Genomic DNA, 6,000 nt, shown 5'->3' on the forward strand with positions numbered 1-6,000 from the left:
ACCCCAGTTAGCAAGCTACATTTTAAACCCACAATTGATGCCGACATTGTGCTTATGAAAGCTTTCTGTAACTAAGCTACTTAACCGAGTGACTTACAGCAGTAGTAATAATAATAATACCGATCATTTGGCACCCCAGACAAAAGTAGCTTTAAACAAGCCCTGGGCTAGAGAATTCCCAACTGCCTCAGGTGCCCACTAAAGCCTTGTTGCCTGATCTCTAGAAGTCCCGCTCAGAACTTAAGAGTTTGGATTTGATATCCCGCTTTATCACTACCCGAAGGAGTCTCAAAGCGGCTAACATTCTCCTTTCCCTTCCTCCCCCACAACAAACACTCTGTGAGGTGAGTGAGGCTGAGAGACTTCAGAGAAGTGTGACTAGCCCAAGGTCACCCAGCAGCTGCATGTGGGGGAGCGGAGACGCGAACCCGGTTCACCAGTTTACGAGTCTACCACTCTTAACCACTACACCACACTGGCTCTCCAGTGAAAAACCTCTCTGAAAACTTCTGTGGCTTTTGAGATTTCACCAAGCGTTACCAACCTACATACCTTCCCACAAGTTGTATCCCATTCTTTTACACCAGAGTGTAACATGTTTGCTACATGGGCCCCATGCCTTAAAAAGGAATTTTAATATCATTTCTTTGGGAGGTCATCCTGACACCTCCTCTTATTATCTGCATTTTGTACCTATTCTCAAAGCTGTTTATTCTACCATTCTCAACAAATGTGTAGGAACATGAGAAGAGCTTCATCAGATCACACCAAGGGTCCTTCTACTCCAGCATCCTGTTTTCTACAGTGGCAAGAAGACTCTTCTCCATGTTCTCTTGATGTTGCTCCTAGCAACTGGTACTCAGAATCAAACCACCTCTGAAATCTGTCAACTGCATTTAAGTCATCCTATCTAGTAACTATTTATGGAATAATAAATTTGCCTACTTTCCAGTTCAAGCCATCTAAGCTACTGGCCACAACCTCAACTTGTGCTAGCTAATTCGATAGGTTCTCTGTGAAGAAGTACTTTCTTTTGTCTGCCTTGAATCTTCTGCCAATTGGTTTCTCTGGATCACTCAGAGTTCGGGTATTAAGAGAAAGGGAGAACATGAAAGACCATTGAAGTATGCTGGGTGGGGGCGGATCAGGTTTAATTATTTTTAATTAACATAGTCTTGAAGAGAGCTTTTTTTCAGCCGGAACTCAGCAAAACTGTGTTCTGGCGCCTCTAAGTCACAGGGGTCAGCAGACTTTTTCAGCAAGGGGCCGGCCCACTGTACCTCAGACCTTGTAGGGGGCCGGACTATATTTGGGGGGAGGGGAATGAACGAATTCCTATGCCCCACAAATAACCCAGAGATGCATTTTAAATAAAAGGACACATTCGACTCATGTAAAAACACGCTGATTCCCGGACCGTCCGCGGGCCGGATTTCGAAAGCAATTGGGCTGCATCTGGCCCCTGGGCCTTAGTTTGCCTACCCATGGTGTAAGAGAACAAGGGAGGCATTCATGATGACTTCCAGAACCTCTTTTTCTAGAAAAATAGCACTGGTCTTGAAAGCAGGTTGGCAAAGCTTGATGAAATTGCAAAAGTTGGAAATTCTGAGTTGGGATTCCCAGTGGTCATGGGGGAAAGGCTTCAGTGACCATCTGAGAGGGCTGAGACAAAGTGACTTCATGTTTCCTTAGGCCAAGGTAGGAAAGCGTCATGGGTAGGGATGCAGGCAAGAATTTCTTCTCCCCCTTTTCACTCACAGGGTGGGTGTCAGGGCTGCCTCAGGTCTCAGCTCACAAAAGACCAACGCCAGGTTCTTCTTATATACAAGGATGTTTATTGCAGTTCATTATTGCTTTCACAACCGAGGCGCGCAGCCCCGCGTCTCTTAGCCTAGACGTTTTAAGTCCCCTCTGAATCGGTCCCGGCCCTACACCAGCTTAAGAGGCTTGTGCTAGTCCACCTCTTCCTGTCTTTCCTTTTCCGCAGGGTCTTTCTGCCCCCCTGGGTCCCTTCCCTCCTGCTCTCTCCTGAAGCGGATTCCTGAGATGCCTGTTCCCCCCTCCTTCGTGCTTTGGGGCCAGGCTCCTCCTCCGGGCTCTCTCCATTTCCGCGCCCCTCCACATTTGAACTTGGCGCGCGTTCGCTACCCCTGACCTTCCTCTTGACACTTACACTACTCCCTGTACTACTCTCCGCCTCTTCCGGCAGGACGTTCTGCCCCGATCTCCTTCCCCTGTCTCCTTCCTGCTCTGCTCCGTGTGTCACACTGGGAACTCCACTCTCTTCACTTCGTTCCTGCTGGGAAGCCGGCCCCGATCTCCCACTCCCACTCGGGGTTTCCCTGCTGCTTCCCTGCCCCTGGCATGTCCCCCCTGTGAACCCCCTTGGCCTGACTAGGGGCGCCCCCTTCTGGGAATCCTCCGATTCACTTGAGAGACTCATGGAAGACCTCAAGTCATTGTCCTCCTCTTCCTCACAGTCCTGGGATTCTTCCCCATCGCTCTCCGTCTCCCCCCTCACCTGTGCCTCTGTCCCTGAACCCCTGACAGTGGGTTTTCCCCTTTGTCTGCCTTACATTTTCCAACTCCACTGTTCAGGCACCGTAACTGAATGATTTCCTCAAGACCTGAGGATGGCTGACTTGGAAAGAAGTTGTGCTGAGTTTGCTTGGACAGGGCCACGGCTCCAACAGAGGTCAGTCAAGAAGGAAAGGCCAGCTCCTTTGAAAGGTCAGGCAAGATGCACTGGTTTGTTGAGGGATCTGGTTTCTCAAGGGAGAAGACAGTGGAGATAGTCAGTTTCTCCTACAGCTCCCCTACCTTTTTGCATCTTTCCCAGCAGACTTTCTAACTACTCTGCTGGGGTGGTTATTTGTGGATGAGCCGTACAGGCTCACTGAATTCTTTTCTCTTTTGTCATGGACCACAAGGGCAGGCATCAAGCTGTAAAGGCTTGTATTTTCTCTTTGTGGGTCTGTCTCCTCCCACAAAGGTGTATTCCGAAAGACTTACAGCAACATCTCTCTAGACAACCGGAAACAGAACTATTCAGTTTTCCTTAATTTTATGCAAGTTGCAGAATTCAGCTTTTCTTGATGCAGAATTTCAGCCCCCCCCCCTTTTAAAGACAGATAATACACACCCTGCATTTTATCAGCACTCATATATAATTTATAATTGCTCACATATATTCATTCACATATTCTAATGGATGGACAGAACTTCGGATTGCAAATGTTGCAAAGGTTTTTGCATGAGCAGGAATGCAAGGAATGGGTTGTTGCCTAAATGTGGGCAGCTGCACACTGGCAACCAAAATCTCTTTCCTTCTCTACCTCACCAAGGAAAGAACCAGCATTTACAGTTGTGCAGGAAAAGAAAACCACTGTGATGATATGGAACAAAACTAATCCTGTTGCTGCCAGCTGCCAGTAGACACAAAACGATCTGAAAATAGCAACGGCGATTTGTTGTGCTTTGCAAGGGAAGACACTGAATGTGAACAGCGAAGCGCTGACTGAAACAGCAGCTAAAAAATAAAATAAAATGACAGAACCGCCGTGCAAACAGCCGCCACAGATCACTCACCTTTGCATCTGCTCGTTAAATCAGCACATTTCTACAGCCAAATTTGGGGGCAGTTCCTCCAGAAAATGCCGTGCATCCTTTCTCGAAGAAACAAGCAGTGTTGCTGTCTCAGCACATTTTGTTTCATTTTTTCCCCCAGGGGCAGCCAGTACCACTGTCACTTCTGAGTTTCACAGCGCCGCTCCAGTCATTCAGAATTAATATTTCCACAAACCCATCCAACTTTAATACCGATATCCTTTAGAGACTTTTAGCAGGGGTATGGGAGACAAGGAATGAGGGAGGGCGCCTGGGGGAATGTGGTTTATATGTGACTCACACATAACATCTCCCCTTGCAGAGAGCCTTGGATTGCATCAGTACTGTACTATGTACTGTAAGACAAGCCTCAAAAACAAAACATGGGTCGGCAGCTCCCGTCTAGCTAGCTCATAACCAAGGACCCGATCCTGGGCTTCTGACGCCCCCCTGTGCTGGAATCCAAGGGGAGCGCTTGTGGAAGGAGTGCCAGGATCAGATCCCGGAGGCTGTTTACAGATTGGACAATGGCACGGGCGGGCTCCTTTCAACGTACACTTCCCTAAAGCTGCGATTCTATTTTCGTTTCTCCGGGCTGAAGAGCAACGCTGCGTTTGATTTGGGGGTGGAGGAGACAGAAAGAGATACCGAGTTCCCTAACTGACCCCACAGCACCAGGACCACATTTGGTTCCCCCCCACAGTGTCACAAAATCGCCTTCCTAAATATGCGCGCCCTGGAAAGGCTGGGGAGGGGGGCACTTTATTTGTGGGGGGTTCTGGATCCTTCCAAACATTAACGAGAAGACGGCAAGTCCCCACCCTGCTGCCCCCCGTGTGTGGGGAGCCAAAGGCATTCCCCAAGTCGAGGCGCCATTGCGCCCCGGAGAGGCGCGCCGGGTGCCTTACCTCACAGACGCAGCCAACGGTCTGTTGTCGCCTGAGGCGACAGGGCAGGCTTCTTCTAAAAGGGAAAGGCTGCAGCTGCCGAGGTCGAGCGGGCGCCTTCTTCTTCTCCTCCCTTCCTCGCCTCTGGCTCCCCTCACAGAGCTCGCTTGGCAGGGAAGCGGCGTCCTTTCCCCGCTCCAAGCTGGGTCTCCACGTCCAGCCAACTTTCCTCGCGCGCGCCCAGATGCTCCCCCCGCGGAGACACTCCCCTTCTCTCACACAATCTCTCTCTCCTCCTTCTCTCTCTTTCTTTCTACGCTCCCTTCTTTTTTAAAAAAAGCAATACACAGGAAGGCGAACGGCTCTCCTCCTCCTCCTCCACAACTACCAAATGACTTTACGGTTCCCCGCAGCAGCCGCCACTGGCGTTCCCTCGCTTTTGCGCGCCGAAATGCAAAACCTTGGCTCCCTTCTGCGTTCCCGTGCATTGCTAGCTTCTGCCTGGAATTGAGGAGGAGGTGTGTGTGAGAGAAAGAAAGAGAGAGGTGAAGAAAGAGAGAGAGAGAAAGGGAGATCATGACAAGCCAAGGGGACATAGCCAGCATATTTTCTCGATGAGGCATTGCAGAGGGGGAAATAATATAGCGAGGAGTTTCTCACACAGCCTAAAACACGTCTCCCTGCCCTCCAAACTGGATCCTGAGGGAAACGGCCCCACTTATTTGGTCAGATTTTGTGTCAGATTTTAAGTCTTCGTTCCTCACAACTTGCCCAGGTTGCGAGGTGCGATTTCTCCTGCGATTCTAGCACATTGGGGCAGACACAGAAGAGGCAAACAGGAAAAAAAATAAATAGCGGGTTAGATGGGTGGCGAAAGAGACTAGCCATAGACAGAGGGCAAGAGTTCACTAGGTGACTCACTGAACTGCTTCAGAAGGATCCAATAATCTCCTCCTCAGACTATTTCCCCCCCATAAATAAGCCCCATAAATAAACTCCCTCCATCAGGACACGTAAACAAACCACACTTTATGTACTCAGATTGAATTATTTACCACATTCATCCATTCAAGGAACTAAGAATCTCTCAGCAAATTGTCCATGAGGCAAACGATGGTGCTGAAAGATTTTGACAGGTCTTTCTTTGGTTGGTTGGTTGGTTGCTTAACACCAGTAATTTCCATTTTCAAGTAATGCTCAAGTACCGTTGTAGTGGCTAACTGATGGGCAAAATATGGGATTTTAAAAAACTGGCTTCAGCAGAGCAATCCTATGCCAGTTTACTCAAGAGGAAGATATATTGTGTTCAGTGGAGTTTTGCTCCTAGGTAAAATGTGCATAGCTTTTATTGTTGTTGTTGTGTGGTATTTTGGAGCAATGCAATGTCAGTTCCATGGCAGTTTAAAACTACCTTGTTTCTTGTCCTTCGCTTCTGGTCACCCGGGGCTGAAACTATGACCCATAAAAAGCAGTGGGAGTTTTGCTACTAGCTTGAAAAGGAGCAGGA

General features: G+C 48.8%; 1 protein-coding gene across 2 annotated transcripts in view; it reads right to left on the reverse strand.

The window, feature by feature from the left end:
• SPATS2L (spermatogenesis associated serine rich 2 like) overlaps positions 1–5,017 on the reverse strand; it is a 76,370-nt gene extending 71,353 nt beyond the window's left edge. For both annotated transcript variants that reach the window (XM_081175292.1, XM_081175291.1), the window contains exon 1: positions 4,515–5,017. The gene's annotated coding sequence lies outside the window, so the exon portion shown is untranslated. The remainder of the gene's footprint in view (positions 1–4,514) is intronic.
• Between the last annotated feature and the right edge of the window lie 983 nt (positions 5,018–6,000).

This window comes from Podarcis bocagei (genome assembly GCF_964188305.1).
Source record: "Podarcis bocagei genome assembly, chromosome: 1".
Lineage (NCBI taxonomy): Eukaryota > Metazoa > Chordata > Lepidosauria > Squamata > Lacertidae > Podarcis > Podarcis bocagei.